The sequence below is a fragment of the Typopeltis vanoorti genome, chromosome 9, assembly GCF_054136105.1.
Source record: "Typopeltis vanoorti isolate ZY-2024b chromosome 9, IOZ_Tvanoo_1.0, whole genome shotgun sequence".
Taxonomy (NCBI): domain Eukaryota; kingdom Metazoa; phylum Arthropoda; class Arachnida; order Uropygi; family Thelyphonidae; genus Typopeltis; species Typopeltis vanoorti.
In genome coordinates, this window is record NC_143557.1 from 32,220,805 (window position 1) to 32,243,690 (window position 22,886).

General features: G+C 34.2%; 1 protein-coding gene across 1 annotated transcript in view; it reads right to left on the reverse strand.

Annotated features, from left to right (window-relative positions):
* Positions 1-3,047: 3,047 nt before the first annotated feature.
* Positions 3,048-22,886, reverse strand: part of step (cytohesin steppke) — a 375,568-nt gene continuing 355,729 nt past the window's right edge. Inside the window, exon 13 of the transcript XR_016548776.1 lies at positions 3,048-3,335. The gene's annotated coding sequence lies outside the window, so the exon portion shown is untranslated. The remainder of the gene's footprint in view (positions 3,336-22,886) is intronic.

A 22,886-nucleotide genomic window follows, 5' to 3' on the forward strand; every position in this document is an offset into this window, starting at 1 on the left:
TATGTATGGGTATAGCGAAAGGATAGTTTAACCTATATTGTTTTGTTTTGCAAGTTAGATAAGGTAAACTGAAAATAAACATTAATGTCCATGGTATTATAGCAATATAGAGCATTCTGACTAGTATAAGGTTAAGTGTTAATTTGTTCCAGGATTATGTGTATATTTATACGTATAAAGTCTGTTACGACGGCATGATCGCAGCAAATTCCCATATAGGATTTTGCCCTAATACTTGTATTTTGCTTGTGTAATTTTGCAAATTTTATTCTTAGTATTGAATTGTGTTTTATATAATAGAAATTGAATTGTACCATGTTTGAGATTTTAAATAAACTTTTGTTCACTAATAATACAGTTGTCTGAAATTGCTGCCTAATGCACCACTTGAAAAACGTACAAACCTAATCACGTGGGAAATTAATTTAAATGTGTTAAGTTACGAGATAAAGGGTCATGACTGCTTAATAGTTTCACGCTCAGACATGTTTTTGTATTTTGCTCCTTGTTTTTGAATTATATATCTTAAACTAAATGTTCTAAAAGGCGCAGCATAATATAAATATTAGGGACACTAAGGGGAGACAAAGCTTAAATATTTGAATTTGTAATATCTTGCATAGTTAAGTTTTGATTAAAGAAAATATAGAGATTCACTTGAAAGGAGAAATGGAAAGTTTAATAATCGTAAATAGGGACACAACAATAGACTGTGTTTCCTAAGAAGGACCTCCCATGATGAGTCTTTTGACTCCATGGAGGCCTGAATAATAATAATAATAATATTAACATAATTTTTAATACTGGTGTATGCATCTTCATACAAAAGTAGATGATAGTTGCTGTTTAACTAAGATGCCAATGTTAAACTGGAAGCAACTTTAGTGTGAATCAATTACTTAACATCACAGACTTGAGTTGTTGATGAGGACTTGTTCAGTTTTATTGCTAAACACTTTTGCCATGATAACAGGTATATAATATATACTTAAAATCTATTCACTGGACAACAAAATTTTACAAAAGTCATGATCCCCAGATTAATTTAGTAATTTCTTATAGATTTCGAGGTGCTGAACACGAATATGACAATGAAAATTTGCTAGGGTTTGTGAGAGATCTGCAATAGTTTCTTATATAATATAATAGTAATATGTATTTATCACATATACCAGTAAATGTCTGTTTCTACATCCAATGTCACTTGTATAGCTGCTCAGAATCATCTTGACTGCGTGTCCAACAGCAGTCAGCCAATATGGAAGTGGACCACTTTTCCTGGTATCGTTTCTCCATCGTCGCAATTTCCTGATGGAAACGTTCACCGTGCTCATCACTAACCATGTCACAGTTGTTGAGGAAGAAATTCAAGTGGGAATGGAGCAAGTGTATTTTTAAGGATGTGTTGCAGACAAGTTTGTGATACAGAGACAAGTCTTCAACCAGTTCCTTGTAGTTTCCTGCCAGACATTTCCAAGGAAGTTGGTTGACACCAGACGAAACACATCCCAAGATTTTTTTTTTCATCACTCTGTTAGCAGGTTATCAAACATCTCATCAATGAAGAGCTCAGATCTGAGGACCCACAAAAACTTACTCTTTAATAAGGGAATTACTTCAAGGGAATTTGTCAGCCACTTTAAAGCTGATCCAGTCTGGTCCATGGCTTTTATGAAGTTTTTTTTACCAGACCGAGTTTTTAATGTGCAGGGGTAGTAGCAAACTTTTGGGCATTTCTGCAGTGCTGGGTGTTGCACATTCTTCACTCTGACCTTCAGAGATTTCCTTGCAGGCCAGTCTCTCTTCACATAGTGCAAAGCCCTTGCTCAGCTGTCCCATTCACACAAAAAATGGCAGTACTTCGTATATCAAAGCTGCTTGCAAACGTCACTTCCCTGAAAATGTAACAAAAGTTATTCGCACCATTAGCACAAGTACAAGGTATCACTACTGCTGGATTTATATTGCAGGGATCACTTGTATAATATTTATGATGCAGGAGTAAATGGGAGTTTAGCCCAGGAAGTTACACAAACACTTGCTCACTCAACGAGACTTCACTTTATGATTAATGTGAAGTCTCGTTATTAAGATATGCAATCATTAATACTAATGATTGCATATCTTATGACAGCAATGTCATGACTCAACTGCATTTCATCAGTCAATGATGAAATGCAGTTGAGTTCCTGGGAATGTTGTGTATGATTGGCTGATGCAACATGTTGCAACCAGGAGATTGAAATACAGCATTGCCAAATAATACATATGTATGCAATGCAGATTGAGTCTCTCCTAAACAAGAGCCAATCGACAGATTTTATCATCATTTTCATATTCAGCACATAGAAATTAGCAAAGAATCACTATTTTCATTTCAGAGATAAATTGTGTGTTGTCCAGCATACTAATATTTATTAGTACACATTATTTATTTTTTAATACTGTGAAACAAAGGATTACATATAAAAGTTAATGCTGATATACTTAACTAGTTAACTAAAATTAAAGATGAAATTCATTAGATTTTGCATTGGAAGTATTCAAATAAAGACTTCTGGAATTTTGATTTTCAGCTTTCCTTTAACAAAGATTTTAATGAATATATATATAATGACAACCTTATTTTAATGACAACTTTATTTAAAAATAAAGTTTAATCTAACTTGCCTTCATTATACCTAATTATTTATTAAATGAAAATTTAAAACAAAAACCATGAGCAATTTATTCATTTGAAACATGAAGTCATTTCATAATTTCACATTGTATAATGCCATAGGACCAAATGTAGAATGTTCACTTTATTTTTTTTTTGATTTCTAAGCAAAAATTTTTAGCCTTCCACTTATGAATTTTTTTTTTACTTCAAAATTAAAAAAAAACAAAAAAAAACTGATTTTCATAAAAATGTTTCCTACTGATGCAGTCATTTTTATTTTAATATAATCACAACTACAGAATTACAACAATGAAAATGAAGTTTTCAAAAAAAAAGAAAAGTTTTTTTTTTTAATATATGTATATATAAAGAATGCTACCCTTGACAAGCATATGTTTTCATTGCTGAGTTCTAGAGCTGATCCTGATCAAACAATATTCTTCATTTCAAAAGTTCTCAAAACAAAGAAACTTATATTTAAAAAGATTGTTTAAACAAAGGTATCTGAATTGCACATATATTTTGATGTAAACCACATTTGTTACAACAGTGCAAAACACTTCTGTGCATGTTTAGGCAAGTTAAGACATAGGTCTCTGATCACTGTGAAGCACTGGTCTGGTTGGGTAAGCCAATTAAAATATTTTTTGTTCTGTGGAAATTTTTATCACATCTGAAAGTAAAGAGAATGTGTTTTGTATTAAATTTCGTTTCAAAATTTGTAAAACATATGACTTACTGAAAATAATACACAATGGATATGGAATATACACAAACCTTTGAATAGTTCCATTAACTGAAAGAGGAAACAGCTTTCATTGATTCTGGGTAACCATCAATATCCACTTGACTTATATAGATTTTATATAGCAGGAAATGATCAGTGATCAATTGTATACGAAATATCAGACAAGGGTGGAGTTTCCGCAGGATCACGCAATCAATCTGAACCACAGTTCCGAAAGCAAAGATACATTTCAGCAACATTTTCTTTAACAGGGAAGCAATTTTTGGGCCAGAATGAAACAGCCTCCATATTTGATTTTTTTTTTTTTTAAATCGTAATCCCATCCATAAAAATTATATACATTTTATTTACTAAAATAAAGAGCCAAAAGGCTTCAGTTCGGCGATATAAAATTATATACGTCAAGTGGATATTAGATCCAGCATTATTTCAAAGTCGAATGGATCTAATATCCACTTGGCTTATATAATTTTACATCGCCGACCGACACTTTTTTTGGCTCTTTTTAGTAATTACTTTTACGCACCAACAGAGAGAGTTCGCTCTTTTAAAAAAATACATCTCTCTCTTTGACATTTCAAGTTCTTTAGTACTGAACAAGAGTTTTGCTCTCTTAAGGTTTCTACCTGATCTCTGAGGAGAACCAACCAACTGGTTCTCCTCAGAATGAATTGGTTGGTTCACAGGTCAGTGAAACCTTATCAAAATGGACCAATAAAAGGTCAATATATGGACATTTGGGTGGTGCCTATGTCTTCTAAGTGGTCCATACTAAGGCTACTCATGAATGCTGGGGAATGTATTCCAGTAAGCTCTCTGGTCAATTTACTGTACGAAACTTGCATAATTTCTACATTCAACTTTGAAATAATGCTGGATCTAATATCCACTTGACTTATATATATTTTATTTATTTGTTATTATCACTTCTTTTTTTTTTTTAATATTAACTCCTACACATGAGAAGTTGCAAAACCTATAACACAAAAGCATTGTATCTGGGGAAATAGTCAAGGAGAAAAGGATGCGAACACAGAGCTTTTCAGATTGCCGCAGGCCTCCAGTAAGCACAGTGTTCATCTCACATCCGATCACAAATATCAACTATCCAGAATAGTCCAATAATTTCTTGACTATCTGTTGTAAAAATGTGACCAAAACTCAAGTCTTTCTTCACTAATTTTTCAATAATGTTCCAATATGGCACTTCTCAGATATGCTTGCATACTTGAGAAATGCCATACTAGAACACTTAGTAGAAAAATTACTCTTCAATTCTTATATTCTGTTTTTTATTTTTCCTTTTTATAAATTAATACAATAAGAGTTCTACTGCAAGCTTCTTGGACTGGAATTCTGCTCACTCTAAAAATTTTATATCTCTACATTTAAGTGTTTCTCGTTAGATATCATCTATTCCAGCTTTGTAAAACTAACTTTTCTACCTTCATTATTGAAATTTACTCATGACTGCACCATACATCCAGAATATCTTTATGTTCTGTTTTCATATTGAGTTAACGATTTTTTTCCTTCCTTCTTGGGACACTTTCTCCTACATTTCAAAGTTTTCTTAGTAATGGGTTCCAAAACATTTGGCCATTTTCGTGATTCAGGAATTAACAATGTATACTTAATTACAATGTATACTAATTAACAATGTATACAATGTAAATATTAATTATAAAAGACATTCATTTTGCAACATTGCATTGCATATTTCATCAGGGATAAAATAAAAAACAATATGTGCACACAGGCACCACACTGAAGAAAGGCAACAAAAGTCAGACCTAGAGTCCTAAACAGTGCCTGGGATAAATTGGGTAGTCTTGGCAATTGGGCTAATGATCTTAGGATGAATGCTTCCCAAATTTAGGGCAGTCTACTGCACCCAAATTTGTTGACATTTGGAAAGTTTTTCAGGGTTGAGGCAGATTCGAGGAATAGCTTTTTATATTCTTTTCATATTTGTATTTGCTGCGATGTAATAGAGTGGCTTTCTTCCAGCACATCTTGTGGTGGGTGTCCAAAGCAGGGTCAGCAAGTCCTGTGGCTGTATTGGTGGAAATGGATGCAGTCCCTGTGTTCAGATATTCTTATATTGGCTATCCTGCCTGTTTAGCTGTAGTAGAAAAGTTTGCAACTGCAAGGGACTTTGATCTCATTTGCCCAGTGTTAGTGCCTATGTGCACATATCATTGTTTTTTGTGATCCCTGATAATGGCAATGTAATGTTGCCAAAATATAGGAAAGTATTTGTTAGTCTTTTATAATTATAAAATAAACATCCCCTAGACCTATTTCATAAAATAGGGGAAGTGGTTGGTCTTTGGTGGAGCATAGCAGATACCATTTTTTTTTTATGTGGTCTGAAAGTGGTTGTGAGATTGTATTTCTTTAGAATTTTTGTCCATTTTTCGGATATATATGGAATGCTGAAAGATTTTGAGTAATCTCTGGTCTGAAGGGGAAGGGAGGGAGTTGCAGTTACAGGGTTTTAATATTTTTTAGGGAGATTGTAGCCATTGGCTAACAAAGTGTTAAGGATATGGTCAAGTTCAGTAGTTAGGGAACTGTTATCAGAACCAATTAATTTGTCCCTGTTATATAGGGTTTTTATAATACAATATTGTTGAGAGGGGATATGTAGTGGGTGACTGCTGTGAATGTATCAACCTATACATGTAGGCTTTTGTAAATGGAGAATACTCAGAGATCCATCAGGCTGGCATGTAATCAGTGTCTAAGAATGAAGGACTGTTATTGTTTCCAGTTAACTAAGGATTTAGTTAACCTTAGAACCTTGGATGCTGATTGTTTAGATGCGTTAAGATATTGTGGGGTATATCCAGGCCATGTGGCCAGATGGAGAACACATCATTCATGTAACGTAGCCAGACAGTGGGTTTATGTGGGACAGAGTTTAAGGCTTTTTTTTTTTTTTTTTCAAAGGTCTCCATAAAGAAGTTGGCCAGGGGCAGAGAGAGAGAGAGAGAGCCCATGGCTTTCCACTCCATCTGTTTGTAGAATTTTCCTTGCCAAATGAAACAGTCTGAGTTCATGGTGAACTGAAACAGGGCTAAGATATCAGGAAGAAATATGGCTTGGATGAGGCCTAAGGTATCTTTGAGTGAGATATTAGTGAATAAAGAGGAAACAGCAAAACTGACCATTACGTCAGTGTGTTGGAATGTGAGGTTTTCTATACTGGCTTTAAAGTGGGCTCAGTTTTTTATGTGTGAAGGTGTGTTGCCAGTAATGTGCGAGCACTTTGGCTAATTTGTAGATGGGTGAATCAATGCCATCCACAATGGGATGTAATGCCACATTTTGCTTATGGATTTCTGGTAGTCCATACATCTGGGGGTGTGTGTGTGGGGGGGGGGGGAGGGTTCTAGAGTTATAAGGTTTTAGTCTGTTTGTGACTTCCACAGGCTAAGAGGTAACCTTTTTAAGTAGCCTACGGAGGTGTTCTGATTTCTGTGCTCATGGGATCCTAGTTTATAGGGTAGAACGATATACAAGTAAGGAGGCAAGCTTACCTGAAAATTTCCAAAATCTTTCCAAACCACAACAAATTTGGGTGCAGTAGACTGTCCCAAATTTGGGAACATACATCCTAAGATCTTCAGCATAATGGCTAAGACTATCCAATGTAGCCCACTAGAGGACACCATTTGGGTCTCTAGGTACGACTTCTCTTGCCTTTCTTCAGCCTCACTTGCTCAGTGTTAGTGACTGTGTGCACATATAATTGTTTTTTTGTGATCCCTGACGATGGCAATTTGACATTGCTGAAATATAGGAAAGTATTATAACAAGCCAAAAGGTTATTTTACCGGCGACATAAGTTAAGTTTAAGGGATATAATAAATCCCGTATTATTGTACAGCTGGTATATTTCAACCCTTTTTGAGGTCTCATCAGTGAGTAGGTAGACCTGGAATATCAAGGTTTTAAGTGAACAGAACTTACATATACCTCTACTCAAAAAGGGTTGAAACCGGTCTGGGTAGTGACCTCTTCTCATAATGTAAAACAGTAATACATCTCCTAGGAGCTGCGTTTTACATTATGAGAGAATATTAAGGCCAGTGATGGAGCTTGCTCCACCTTTGCTGTGAGTTGCCCTGGTGTTGTACTTCCCAAGTGATTACTTACACTTTTGCTCGCCGCTAGTTTTTTCGACATGAAGCCCTAGGATTCGATGGATTTTGATCCGAGTTTCGTAGCCGGCTGCACAATAATACGGGATTTATCATCTCCCTTAAACTTAACTTATGTCGCCAGTAAAATAGCCTTTTGGCTTGTTATAGTAGTAATAACAATATATAAGTACACCATTTTGGCAATTCGTTAGTAGAGGTATATGTAAGTTCGGTTCACTTAAAACCTTGATATTCCAGGTCTACCTACTCACTGATGAGACCTCAAAAAGGGTTGAAAGCGGTCTGGGTATTGACCTCTTCTCATAATGTAAAACAGTAATACATCTCCTAGGAGGCTGCGTTTTACATTATGAGAGAATATTAAGGACAGTGACGGAGCCTGCTCCACCTTTGCTGCGAGTTGCCCTGGTGTTGTACTTCCCAAGTGATTACTTACACTTTTGCTCGCCGCTAGTTTTTTCGACATGAAGCCCTAGAATTCAATGTATTTCGATCCGAGTTTCGTACCTGGCTGCACAATAATACAGGATTTACCATCTCCCTTAAACTTACAGGAAAGTATTAATTAAAGTCTTTTATAGTTAATGTTTAGTGGATATTAATTGCTGAAAAATTAATAGTTACAAGTAACCAATGTATATCTACAAGAATTTCATGATGCAGATAAGTTAAAGTATCCAGTCGACTTCTTAACCAGCCTAGTCTGCCATCAATAGATGGTGAGTTTGGCAGATATATAGCTCATACAAAAAACAACGTTCTATTGTTGAGTGATAAATTAGTCCAAAAACAAAACAAAACAAACCCACATACACAAAAAAAGTGTCTGTATAACTCTATGCTAGACCACTAGAAGAAATACTGTTATTTTATCTAGGCCTTTTTTTAAACTGGTTCTTGAGTTAGTCGATCTTTAGCAAAGGCAAGTAGGATTATTTTTGTGTCCTCCTAAAAGCTCAGGTTTTTAAACTTGCAAATCAAGCAAATTAGCTGTAGAACTCACAGTATTTTGGACTATATGTATCTGTTAGGATCATAAGATGGCAACATGTGCACCATACTCGCTCCATTAATGCCTCTGAAATCAGTGATAGATTTGGGCTGCAAGTGACAGTTAAGGGTGAAAATCAGCTGCCTACTCAAGCTGGAAATAAAAGCTATTAGAAGATTAAAAAAAAAAAGTTTATCATGTTATTTTTAGTCAGTAAAAGACAGTGTACTGATTTCAAAATAATTTTTATTTTTATTTTTCAAATTTAAAATGCTTTTTATGTAAGAATAGATTATTATTATTACGTGATGATACCTCCAGGGAGTCCATGGACTCACTGTGGGAGGACACACTACTCTACTTCGCTTAATACATCTCATCCTCTCCACTACTACTACTTAATTCTCCAACTACGACGCTACTACCATCAACACCATCTATCACTCATCATTACCAACAACAGTATTTTTTGTCTGTAAACTGCGTGTGTTCTGAAGGCCGATTTGTCTGTATGCACAATGAAAAACTTGAGTTTCTGGGAGGAAAAAACCCTGCTACTACCATATGAAATCGACTAACTCACCTTCAACTGAAAAAGCTCATATAAGGATTCCCCTCATCACAACGAGAATCAAACCCAGGTCTTTTCTAATCGAAGGGCACAATGTTCTGCTATTCTTCCAATTGTGCTACGGTGGTTATATGTTATTACGTGGCACCTCCAAGGAGTTCAAGGACTCATCGAGGGAGGGCACCTAACCTACAACTCTCCGTCTCCACCACTCAAATCCACCAACTACAGCATATCACATCATCTAGACCAATGCCATCCACTGCCCACTGGTATTTTCACAGACAATCACAAACATCCATGCCCATAATGGGATTTGAACCTGCAGACTTTTGGCTAGAGAGCGGATATGCTAACCACTCTAACTAAGAACAGATGCACCACCACACCATAAAAAAAATTTTTTTTTTTATAAACTCACTGCTCTGCACCAGCTTATATAGCTGGTCCAGACCAGGCTTTTGCAAACACCCATGCCTGCATTGGACTTGAACCCATGATGTATGGGTTGGGAGGCAGGTATGCAGCCAGTGTGGTTAGTGAAATGGATAGTGGTTATCTGTTATTAATATTACCAGATACCCATAGAAAATACCAAAGAATGGATTCAGTGAGATTCTGGGGGATGGGATTGGAGGATCTATTCAATTTTTCAATGAACAAGAAACTATACCAAACATTTCCTAATTTATTGGCTTTTTTTTTTTAAAAAAAATAACATTTGGTACAAGTGCTGAATGAGAACTACAAATGCCAGAAGGGTTCTGTTTCCCCACCCCCCATTACATACAACAGCAATTCTTAACTGAGATGTGGGAAGAACATCACCTTTCAGATTCATAGCACCTACTTACAAAGATTAAAAGGGATATCTGACAAATGTATTGAAATAAAATAATTACTAATGCATACCTGATGACATGGTTATCATACCATTTGGTTAATCTTTTCTCTAGGGAAACTGTATCGAGGTTAAATGAACAAATAAAATGTCTTGGAGCAATACAACAGCGTAAGAGTGCAGAGGTTACCCAAGTTTCATAATTATTTTCAAGGAGATCACTTTCTCTTTCGGTTAGTATTTCATTGCTAACTGCTGAAGGTAGTAAAGTTCTTCTGTACTGAACTCAGCATTTTTTTTTTTACCATAAAAGGTATTTAATTTTTTAGTATGAAAATATCCTCTTTGTTTGTATTTTGAATATGACTTTCAATATTTATCGTATTAACTGATTAATTTTTTGTATACCAAAACCTTTGTTAATGCATGAATCTACTGCACCCTAGGTTTAAAAATTTTTGGAACTGCTGAAGGAAAGGAATTACAATGAATTATATATATATCTTTCTGGCTTTATAATCATCACAAAATCAAAAGACACACAGAAGCCATAAAAACTGAAGAAACACCTTTCTTCTGTTCATCCTGAGAATATTTTGGACAGTCTTAAGATATTTCAACAGAAGAAAGCCTTCATTTGAGATATCTGTAACTGTGCTGAAACTTGGATTTGCAACTATACAAAAACCTTATATCTAGAAGTAACTAATGTCGAGGGTTTATTAATCATCGGACCTAAACAGTTCACAGGATAAGGTGGTCAGCCTTATGCCCTGGTGTATCCTATGTCCTGTGGTGTTGAGTTCTCAAGGGTGGTTTGCCTGCTTTGCAGGATGAAAAACCCCAGGATAAACTGGGGTAAAAACCCTACTGCCCATGACTGGCTAACTTGGCTATGGCTGAGGAAGATCCTTCAGCTTCTCCAGGTCGCATTCCATATTACAAGAAACAAGAAGTTATACAATATTGCAGACTTAGTCAAGCCTTATGACTGAAAATGGGTGACCTACTGTGTAGTAAAGAATAGTGAAAAAAGAAAGCGATAGTTTCCTTTGCCAAATGATGTTATTAGTTCTCAACCTACCTTCAGGTCTTCAAATATTCTTAAACATGAACTTTTCCTCTTCTTCTTCTATCTTTACAATTCTTTATCAGTTTTAGCTTGCAAAACAATTTTTAGCCATTCTTTTCTTTTCTGTGCAACATTCTTCAGATTCTTAACTTTTAAAGCTATGTAATATTTTTGCACATCATATATCCATCTTTTTGGTCTGCCTTTCTTCCTTTGTCCTAATGGTTTCCATTCAAATCTCATTTTCCTTTTACCCTCTTTTACCTTGTGGTGTTGAGGGTTTATTAATCATCAGACCTAAACAGTTCACAGGATAAGGTGGTCAGCCTTATGCCCTGGTGTATCCTATGTCCTATGGTGTTGAGTTCTCAAGGCTGGTTTGCCTGCTTTGTGGGATGAAAAACCCCAGGATAAACTGGGGTAAAAACCCTACTGTCCATGCCCAAGACTGGCTAACTTGGCTATGGCTGAGGAAGATCCTTCAGCTTCTCATATCACTGACAGGAATCGAACGTAGGACACTCCTTCCCCAGGCATATGGTTGCGAAGTGCACAGCCACTAGGCTAACCGTACAGACTTCCATTGAAATATTTTTTTAAAATTCCTCTATTTTTTTCCATTCTGTCTATATGCCCCGACCATGCTATTCTTTGTGTTTTTATATATCTTACTATATCTTCACCATTAATTAGTTGTTCATGTTCATTATTTGTTCTAATTCTCCATATTCTATTTTCCTCTTTCATTGGTCCATATATTTTCCTTTCAAAGATTCTCAAGTCTATATCTTTTTTTGTTAATGTCCATGATTCACATCCATATGTTGTTGTTACAGGTCTTATAATTGTTTCATAAAGATTTAATTTAGAATTACAATTAAGAATCTTATTACTCGTTAACTTTTTATAAATATAATAACACTTATTTCCAGTCATGATTCTATTATTAATTTCTTCAGATATATTATTGTTTGTTGTTATTAATGGACCTAAATACTTAAACTATTTACAATTTCAAAACTGTATTCACCTATATTATATCTTGTAATGGTTTTATTTATTGCCTTTCCACATTGCATATATTCAGTCTTCTTTCATAGTGAAGAATTATTCTAACACAACACATGTTAGAATAATTACTTTACTTAACATTAAGCAAGTAACAATTGACGTTTCGACCTCTGTACTGAGGTCATCATCAGGAATATGCATATGTAAAATATACAAGCTACATGCTGCTGTGGTATATAAAAGTAAAATGAATCTAAATGTTTATTAATCATTTATCCTAGCCTGAACTCTGGTGGGAAAACAAAAACTACCTTAAACAATTTCAAGAGTTCTTTCGTATTGAGATTTTTTTCTGTCTGGGGTTGTTCTGGTTGTTACATGGGTTGAAGATGGGTCCTCTGCATTCTTGGAATAATTAATCCATCATCATCTTTAGAGGAGCTAAGTACATTTCTTAATTTTGCTGGGGGTTTGAAGGTTGTCTTGAACCTTCAAACCCCTGGTCAAATTAAGAAATTTACTTAGTTCCTCCAAAGATCCTATTCCATACTTTGCTCACCCAGGGGTTTACAAAATTCAATGTACCTGTAACCTATCTTACATAAGGGAAATAAGATGCACTAACCCAAGCAGAAAAGATGAACACAAATGCCACATTAAATACCTGTACTATGGTAAAACAGGCCTATCAGACCATGCACTCCAAACATGCCACAGAATTGACTAGAAAGGCACTAAGTCTCTACACTGCACCAAAACCTGGTTTGAAAGAAAATTCAAAGCAGCTTGTGAAATGCTAAAACATCATCCAAATCTGAACAAAAATGATGGATTAATTATTCAAAGAATGTGAAAGACCCATCTTCAACCCATATAGCAACCCGAACAACCCCACACAGAAGAAAATCTCAATACGAAAGGACTGTAGAAATTTTTTTTAATGTAGTTTCATTTTTTTTTTCACCAGAGTTCAGGCTAGGATAAATGATTAACAAAACATTTAGATTCATTTTACTTTTGTATAGTGCAGCGGCATGTAGCTTGTATATTGTACATTTCTTAATTTTGCTCGGGGGGTATGTCCCTGATGATGACCTCAATACAGAGGTTAAAATGTTGATTGTTACTTGCTTAATGTTAAGTAAAGTAATTATTTTAATACGTGTGTTCTACCTCCAAAAATTCTTCACTATGAATGCTGACCACCGTGTAACCTTAAAAGAAAGTATTTAGTCTTCTGTTCATTAATTTGTAATCCAACTTCTTTAGCATTTCTATTAAGTTCCTCAAATTTCTCTTCTAAATCTTTTCTCCTGCGACTTAATTATTGCTATATCATCTGCATATGCACATATTTGTATTAATTTATTATTAATAAATCCTCTCATATTTAACTTTCTTATTACTGCTTCAAGTACCAAATTAAATAAACTTGCTGAAAGTACATTTCCTTGTGTTACTCCATAGTTTATTTCAAAGGGATCCGTTAATTCCCCCTTGTATTTTAACTACTGCTTTGGATTCTTCTAATTAATTTTCTTGGTATTTCCAGTGTTTTCAAGCTATGTATCATTTCTTGTCTATTTAATTTATCAAATGCTTGTTGGAAATCAATATATAAATTATGAACTTCTATATCACATTCTAAACATTTTTCATATATATTTCATAGCATAAATATATTATCAATTGTGGATCTTTTATTTCTGAAACCACACTGGTACTCTCCTATTATTGTTTTTACATATGGTTCTAATCTTTTATATATCATACTTGATAAAATTATGTATGTAGCATTCAATAATGTAATTCCTCTATAGATAAGATGAATTATTCTAACAATTCATCTTATCTCCAATTTTATATATTGGTTGGATTATTCCAATTCTTTGACATTTTTTCTTCTTTCCATATATTTAATATCAAATAATAAATTTCTTTACATAAGATTTCACATGCATTCTTTATAAGTTCTCCTGTTATCCCATCTATTCCTGGTGTTTTAAAATTTTTAATTTGTTTTATTATTTCCACTATTTCTTGTTGGGTCTTGAATTCTTTCTTCTATATTTCAACCATTATTTTGATCTTCATATTCCTTATTTTCTTCTGCTGTCATCATAAATAATTCCTTAAAATATTCCTTCCATCTTTCTTTAATGAATTCTTTCTCAGTTAATACTTTTCTTTCTTTATCCTTGCATCCTATCATTTGTGTATCAAAATTATGTATTAACTCTTTTAGTTCTTTATAAAATTGTCTAGTTTCTCTTTTCTCATTATACTGTACTATTTGTTCCACTTTCTTCTCCAACATTTCTTTCTTTTTTTTTTTTTTTACACATTTTATTTGCCTGCTTACTTTTCTCTTCATATTCTTCTCTATTATTTCTTGTGTTCCTTTGCTTTGTTTTTAAGTTCAATTATTTCCTTACATCCTTCATCAAGCCATTCATTTCTATTTTTCCTATGCCATCCTCTTTCTTCAATAATCACTTGCATTTATGATTATTTGTTGGATTAAGCCCCACTTTTCTTCTATATTCTTTCCTTTTTCTATTGTTTTAATATTATATTTCATTTTCTTCTGATATTTATCAATTATTTCTCTATTTTTGAATGCTTCAGTGTTACATTTCTTTATCTTTTCAGTTTTCTTTTGATGTACATTTGATATCCTGTATATAAATTTAATTTTAACTAACATATGATCAGAGTCGCAATTTGCTCCTCTATATGCTCGTACATCATTGACTGAACTTGTCCATCTTTTCGAAATCAGGACACGATCTATTTGATTACATTCTTTGGTTGTTGGAATAATCCAGGTCCCCAGATGTATCTTCTTATGTTGAAAACATATACTCATTATTCTAAGTTTATTTGATATTGCTAATTGTATAAGTCTATTTCTGTTTTCACTGGTTTCTTCATGTAAACTGTACTTTCTAATTACTTCATGGAATATGTCTTCTTTCCCTATTTTTGCATTAAAATACCCTAATATTATCATGGCATCATTTTTATTTATTTTTTCACGTTTCTTGTAAATCCTTGTAAAATTGATCAATCATAATCTCATCAGCATTTTCAGTCGGGGCATATATGTTAATAAAAGTGATATTATGGAATTTCCCTTTAATTCATAACTTGCAAATTCTTTTTTATTAGTGTGAATCCTAAAATTGATTTTATCTTCTTTCTAATAATAAATCCTACTCCATAATTTCCTTGTTCTTCAGCACCACTATAATACATAATATAATCTTTTTTGTTTATTCTTCCTTTTCCTCTCCATCTTATCTCTTGTAATGCTGTAACATCCAATTCATATTTCTTTAACTCTTCTGCTATATTTTGCATTTTCCCTATCCGTAACATTGTTCTAACATTCCATTCCAAAATTCATTAACCTTTTTCTTTACATGTGTCGTTTCCTTGAAGTCAGTCTGGATTTCAATTGTTTAGCTTTCCTAACAAGAGATTTTTTTTTTTTTAAAGGAATAAGTTGTTAGCCCATTGCCAAAATCCCAAACCAGGCCTCCAAATTTTGTCCTTAGAGGCAGGGTGGCCCAGCTATACCCCCCAGACACTGGGTACCCATTATAGTCACCTCTTATGGCATGCATGGGCTACATTGGGACTATTCTTTAACCCTCATCACCACACGGGATCTTAAACATGACATGGAAGAATTAAAACAAAGTTCACATTCAGCATGCAACTGGATGAGACTACAAACATACTGCAGTGCATTCAGCTGCTTGCTTTTATTCGATATGTATATACTGATATCACACAAGATTTCTTTTTTGCAAGCCTATTCTAACAATCACTAAGGCCTCAAACATTCTTGAAATCATGAAATGTTTCTTCACCAACAAGGGTTTGATTGGAAGAGATACCATGGTTTAATATGCACCGATGATGCTGGAAAAGAAATCTGGATTTTTCACACTGGTAAAGAAAGAAACTCCACGTATCTTTGTAATTACCATATTTACTCAAATATAACTCGCACTTTTTTTCCCCAAAAATTAAAGCTAAAAAATCGTGGTGTGAGATATATGCGGGGATTTTCGGGAACTAAAGTTTTCAGGAAAAAAACTGAAAATGGGTATGACTTACCAAGAATCTCATATTCGCTATCACTATTTCCGGCCTCAAGAGCAGTTTCCTTGTGTGCATCATCAAAGTCATCTACCCAAATAGTGTCATCTTCTTTCCCATTATTTCAAGCAAAAATTACCAGTAATTTACAAGACTTGAGATACATAATGAACAGTCCTTCACGAATGACTAATGAGAACTGAAAGCAGAGCACAAAACAGATAGCAATTGTAGGCCAGAGCAGCTATGAAGACGTGCATATGATTGGGGCGGTATTAACAAAAGATCACACTACCAAATGACAAAGGCAAGCCGACAGTTGTTGAGTTGAAATGCTAATTCTCACCAACCGAATTCCAAAAAATCTGAAACTGCCATAACAACATTCACTATATATTTCTTAGTTTTAAAACATTCATGATGGGGTGGTGTTTTGCCCTTTTATCGTTCTGATGGAAATTCTCATTACCTGGATATCTCACACAAAGTTTCAACCCCGGTTGAATTTTATTGCTGGTGGTTTGCGTGCCGCTTCCACTTTTGTGATGTCTTAATGACACTGAAAATTTCAAAAATTGGACAATAGTTTTTAGTTAGATACTGTGTTTGCCAGTGCAACATATGGTTTTACTCGAGTCTATACTCACATCCTGATTTTAAAGTAAAATCAGGATGTGAGTTATTCGCGAGGTGAGTTATATTCGAGTAAATATGGTAACTGTTTCCTACACCATCACATTCTGGCTTGTAAGTCCCTTTCAGAAACTCTCTGAATGATGTCCTATTATTTGTGCCAGAACTTGACCTCTGTAAAGTCAGCAGACTTTGGTGTAGTATACATGAACTTTGTATTCTACTGCCACCTTCTGCATCTCTTTGCTTTTCTTGAGAAACAAAGATAATTCTTTTCTGAATGATATGAAAGTAAGGATTCTATTCTTGCTTTGGCATACACTCTTTTACCTAAACAAACAATAAAAATATCTATTCAAGTCCATATGTAACTATCATAGAAGAAATGAATGCAAAAACAGACATTATGCCAGTTTTATAATTCTTAAGTGCTTTTGAGGCAGACATGAAAAGTCACAAAATACAATATACCATTAAGCCTTCGGGAAGAAATCTATGATCATTTGGAGATCCTCTGAACAATTCTAAATGATTTCAGGTTAGAGGGTACGAAAGTTGACATGGATTCAGAATACTTTTCTTGCTAATTTTGATGGTATTCAATATTCTGACTTAGCAAAAGATGAATTAATTCATTGCTCCATACTCACTTTTCAGCAGTAAGAAACTGTTGAAAAGTGAGTATGGAGCAAAGATTTGATGAATTCTTTGGATCACGCTTATTCACAGATTATTGATAAGCACTCAATTCACCGAAGTGAGTTTTATCAACTATTGTTCCCTCTGTTACAGCATATCTGCATGAGTCAGGTTTTTCAACATTGGCTGCCATGAAAATGAAAAACTAAAACATATTATAAGGTGCACATGACATTAGAATTACTCTGTCAAAAACTGTTTCCAATTTTGTGTTGCCACACAACGATGGTTCCACTAAATCTGGAGAAAAATACAGGGTGGCTATAAGTTCCATCATTACCTCTTTAAATATAATTGGCCTCTATCAAATAGAGTATAAGTATTTTATATTTATATATTATATAAATATAAAAGAAAATAAATATATTATTCAATATATTTATTTTCTTTTATATTTTCAGGCTTAACAATAGCAGATCAGAGTAATTATACTATTGAAGAATGTGTCAAGGTTATTAAGCCTTCAAGAAGAAATTTGCGACCATTTGGAGATCCTCTGAACAATTCTAAATTTCAGGTTAGAGGGTACGAAAGTTGACATGGATTCAGAATACTTTTCTTGCTAATTTTGATGGTATTCAACATTCTGACTTAGCAGGAGATGAATTAATTCATCATTTGTTGGATACATGATAGGAAAAGAACTGAGATGACAATGAAAGAGTGAGCCGATTTCCAGCAGTAGGGTTCCAACAAGGTCTACCAAAACAAATGTGCTTGTGGTGGGGGAAGAAACTATTTAGCATAGCAAGTATAAAGAATAAATCAAGAAGTGGTAAACCTTCAACAAGAGGTAACAGTATAGACAAGTTGAAGATTCTGTTGCGAGATCGTCAATAAAACCAACATATAATGAAACCAACATATTTGCCTACGTAGCGCAACTGGAAGAACAACGTTACTTTGCGCCCTTCGATTGGAATAGGCCTAAGTTCGATTCTCGTCGCAACGGGAGGAATCTTTATCTGGACAATTTTAATCGAAGGTGAGTTAGCCGATCTCATACGGAGGTAGCAGGGTTTTTCTCCCGGAAACTCGGGTTTTTCATCCCACATACAGACAAATCGGCCCTTCAGAACACACGCAATTTACAGACAAAAAATACCAGTTGTGGTAGTGGTGGAGGTGGGCAGTTGATGGTTGAGACAGTTGTAGGTGTCCTCCCGCGATGAGTTTTCGGACTCCTTGGAGGTGTCACGAATAATAATAATAATAAGAGCACTAGCACTCAGAAATGCCCAGACAAAAATACAGAAAACATGAAAATTGACCTAAAATTGCATCTGCATTGTTTGTATTTGTTCAAGAATTATCTAACAGTGATTTACTTCAAGAAGAAGGAAGGAATTTTCCTGATTACTTCAAACTTGAATGCAACTTGAAGCATGGTAACATTTTCAGTGATGAATGTGCAATGCATTAGAGTACAAAGTGCAGTCACAAAATGTGGTATTTGGTTGAAGAAAAACCCTCATTGTCACAAGGAATCAGATCCCCCTCCCTCCAATGCCACAGGATGAGCCAGGATGGACAGAAATGGTCATTCATACCTTATCGTTTTGATGGTGTGGTTAGTTATGACTGACACCTAAAAATATTAAAGGAAATGGTTTGTAATCTTTTGAATAATAACCATATATCAAAGAGGAATGCTTTTTCAACATGAAGTGCTAGCACATTATGCTATTGCACACAGTACATGAATATCTGATTTGTTTCTAAGATTGGCTGTGGGTCACTTTTGTTGCCGGCCGCCTTGAAGCCGTTACCTATTAACATGAGGCAATTCATGTTAATGATACTGTTGCACAACAATGTTATATAATACCACTGATGAGTTCAAAGAAGCTGTAAGATATGGTTTCATAAACTGCACTCCTGGTAGTAAACTGTCCTCTGTTATGAAAATTATGGGGAATGGAAAATTAATAATCCACTGGTTTAGTGGATTATTAAACCTGTTGTTTAATATTTCTTTATTTGAACTGCAATGAATCAATTTTATATAGTAGGAGTGTCAAATGATCTGTATTTACCAGTTTCACTTAAGGATAATGGGACTTTGTAACCACACTGTACACTGATTTATAAAAATACTAATTCTTTTTGATAAAATTTTTGAAATTATATTAATTTAAATTCTGCTGCAAGTAAATATTAAAAAAAAAATTAGCTTGTGCATTGAAAATTTTATATGTTGTAGAAGTAGTGAATTCTTATTGTGTTTACCATCTGCATTATATTCTCGGTGTATATTTAGCTGAGACAACATTGATTTTAAAGTGTAATCTGTAATATATATCTCTGCTTTTATATACTATATGATTACAAATTAATTAAACCTAAGATACTTACAGAACTGATAACTAAGAGAAAAAATGTATGTAGGTGTGCAGGACTACAACAGATCGCTATAGAGAATGTAGGCTTGTAAAAGGTTAAGAACCACTGGCCTAAATGATGGAAATTGCACCATTATTATTATGTGACAACTCCAAGGAGTCCAAAGAACCATCATGAGAAGGGTAAACTCCACTACAACTCAGTGTTTCCCTCACTTAATCCCCCAAACTGCATGACACTACTACCATTAACAGTACATCTATTGCCCAACACCAGCACTATTAGCATATAATGTCTCTAAATTGTGTGTTCTCACGGCCATTTGCCTGTATGTGGGATGAAAAACCTAAGTTTCCAGGAGAAAAAACCCTGCTATCTCCGTATGAGGTCTGCTAACTCACCTTCAACTGAAAAAGCCTATATAAAGATTACTCTCATCATGATGAGAATCAAACTTAGTTCTTTTCCAATCAAAGGGCACAATGTACTGTTATGTTTACATTGTTTTACAACCAGTATATGAAATTATCTCCAGTTTGGAATCCACCATCTAAATGGGTGTGGGATCCTGGAACTGCAGCTCACTAATCAGACACACATTCAATGTCTGTTTATGGTTAAAAAACTTATGGAAACAAAACATTTATTAAAATGATTATGTATTTATTACAAACACTGTGTGCAAATAAACTTGTTAAAATTTTTTTTAATATGTTTATTCCTTTACTATGAACTCAGATAACTGTGACATAGATATTTCTGTAATTATTAAATCAGAGAAAAATATACAAAAATGGTTTCAGGCAGCAATATTTATTTATTTAAATATAAAGAGCCAATAGGCTTCATTTCGGCGATATAAACATTATTCAAATTAAGGGGATATTAAATCCCACATTGTTTTAAAACTGAATAAGAAACTCAAAGATTGGAATCAGAGAGTTTCATAGTTTATTATATTTTTATAGTATATTTACTTTTATAGATACATTTATAGTTTACTATATTCAGCATGAAACTCTCTGATTCCAATCTTTGAGTTTCTTATTCGGTTTTAAAACAATGTGGGATTTAATATCCCCTTAATTAATTTGGATAATGTTTATATTGCAAAATGAAGCCTACTGGCTCTTTATATTTAAGTAACTTAATGGTTGCACCTGTTTGACAACTCGTATAGCAGAATATATAAGTTCTTTTCGCTATACCCTTTGGTATCTATTTGGTCTAGCTACTCACTGATGAAGTCTCAAAAAAGGCTGAAACCGGTCTGGGTAGTGACCTCCCACCATAATGTAATAACAGCATATATTTCCTAGGGAACGTGTTTTTACATTATGGAAAATACCAAGATTAGCGATCAGAACTTTCCCCACCTTTGCAACTCGTTGTACTAGGACTACTTGCATTAGCTCACGCTAGTAACCTCCGATACTTTATTTATTTATTTATTAAGAAATGGTTGTTAATTCTTATTTATTTCGATGCTGGTATTAATTTCCAGATCATCATGGAGTCATGACTCATCATGAGAGATGAAATTTTCTACAAACAATAAATCATATATCATTCCTTGCTTTCATTATAATTAATATCAGTGCAACCACAACCAATTTGGCAATATATACTACCCATTAACCCACTGCCATGCAAAAAATCTTCACACTTCCTTTATTCATATGATTTTTATGTGGCATTTAGGGATATGACCCTTCAATTTTTTATTGCCTGCTACAATAAAATTTCTCACCAACTTAAATGTCTCAATCTTATCTTCTCCTCCTATTTTGCCAAGCTCTGCAGAACATTCCCTTAATCTACCCTCCTGTTCAACATTCCACTGTTATGTGATAATCTCAGATGTTCAACTCAACTTCGCCTAATTCCTCTTGTATATCACTCAATGACCAGATGTGAAAAAAATGTATATTAACGATGGAGACTTGTATATTGAATAGCTGTGCAATTTCATCAACTGTGTTGTTTATTTTAGATGCAGAACTTTGAATATTTTTGAATCATGAAAACAACTTAGACTACATAGAATCCTGCTGCTGCTTACTTTGCAAGGTTGTGCCTGGGAAGAATGAGTACAGCAACTTGCAAAAGGAAAATGTCTGAGGCCACATTTATTAGTATTATTTTGGTAACCTCCATGGAGTCATCATAATGATCATTGAAGTTATTTACACTATCTGCATTCACTATGGCAATGCATTCCACTCACAACTCTCCACATAAAAAATCTACTCCTCACACCCTTTTTTAACACATCTTTATATAACTTCTATAGCCTTTCATTCTTCCCATCTTGATATCCACTCTTTTTTTATAATTCTTTCTATATTAATCTGAGAGAATGCCTTAATTAACTAGAAGGTCTCTATATCTCCTCTTTACCTCCTATCCACCAACCTCCGTAATCGACATTTCCTCAAACACACTTCATAACTAATACTCCAGAATCCTGATATCACTTTGGTCATTTGTCTTTGGACCCTCTCTAGTGTTTCCACATTACAGTGGAAACTAGGTGACCAAATCTATCGAATAGTCCATATATGGTCTGATCAATGCCTTATATAGAGGCACCACTACCTCCTTAAATGTCAATGTACTTTTTATCATAGCAGCAATATGATGCGCAGTCTTGGTAACACTTGAGATGTGCCTTCAGAACTTCAGTCCATTGTCTACCATCCTTCCAAGATCCCGAACCTCATCCACTTCCAGAAGTACAGCTCCAAAAATACAGTATATAGTCTTATATCTCTGTATCCCAAAATATAACACCTCACATTTATTAATATTAAAACTGTAACCCCACTCATTTGTCCAAGCTAAAAGTCTATTCAAATCTTCCTGTAGAGAATTAACATCAGCACTTATCCTGATAATTCTATCTAACTTGGCACCATCGGTAAAACTTGCAGAAATATTTAAAGAAATATCATTAACAAATCAGTTAAACAGTAGGGTCCAAGAACAGAACCCTGAGGCAGTGAGACCACTGGTTACTTCCTTTTTCTGAGA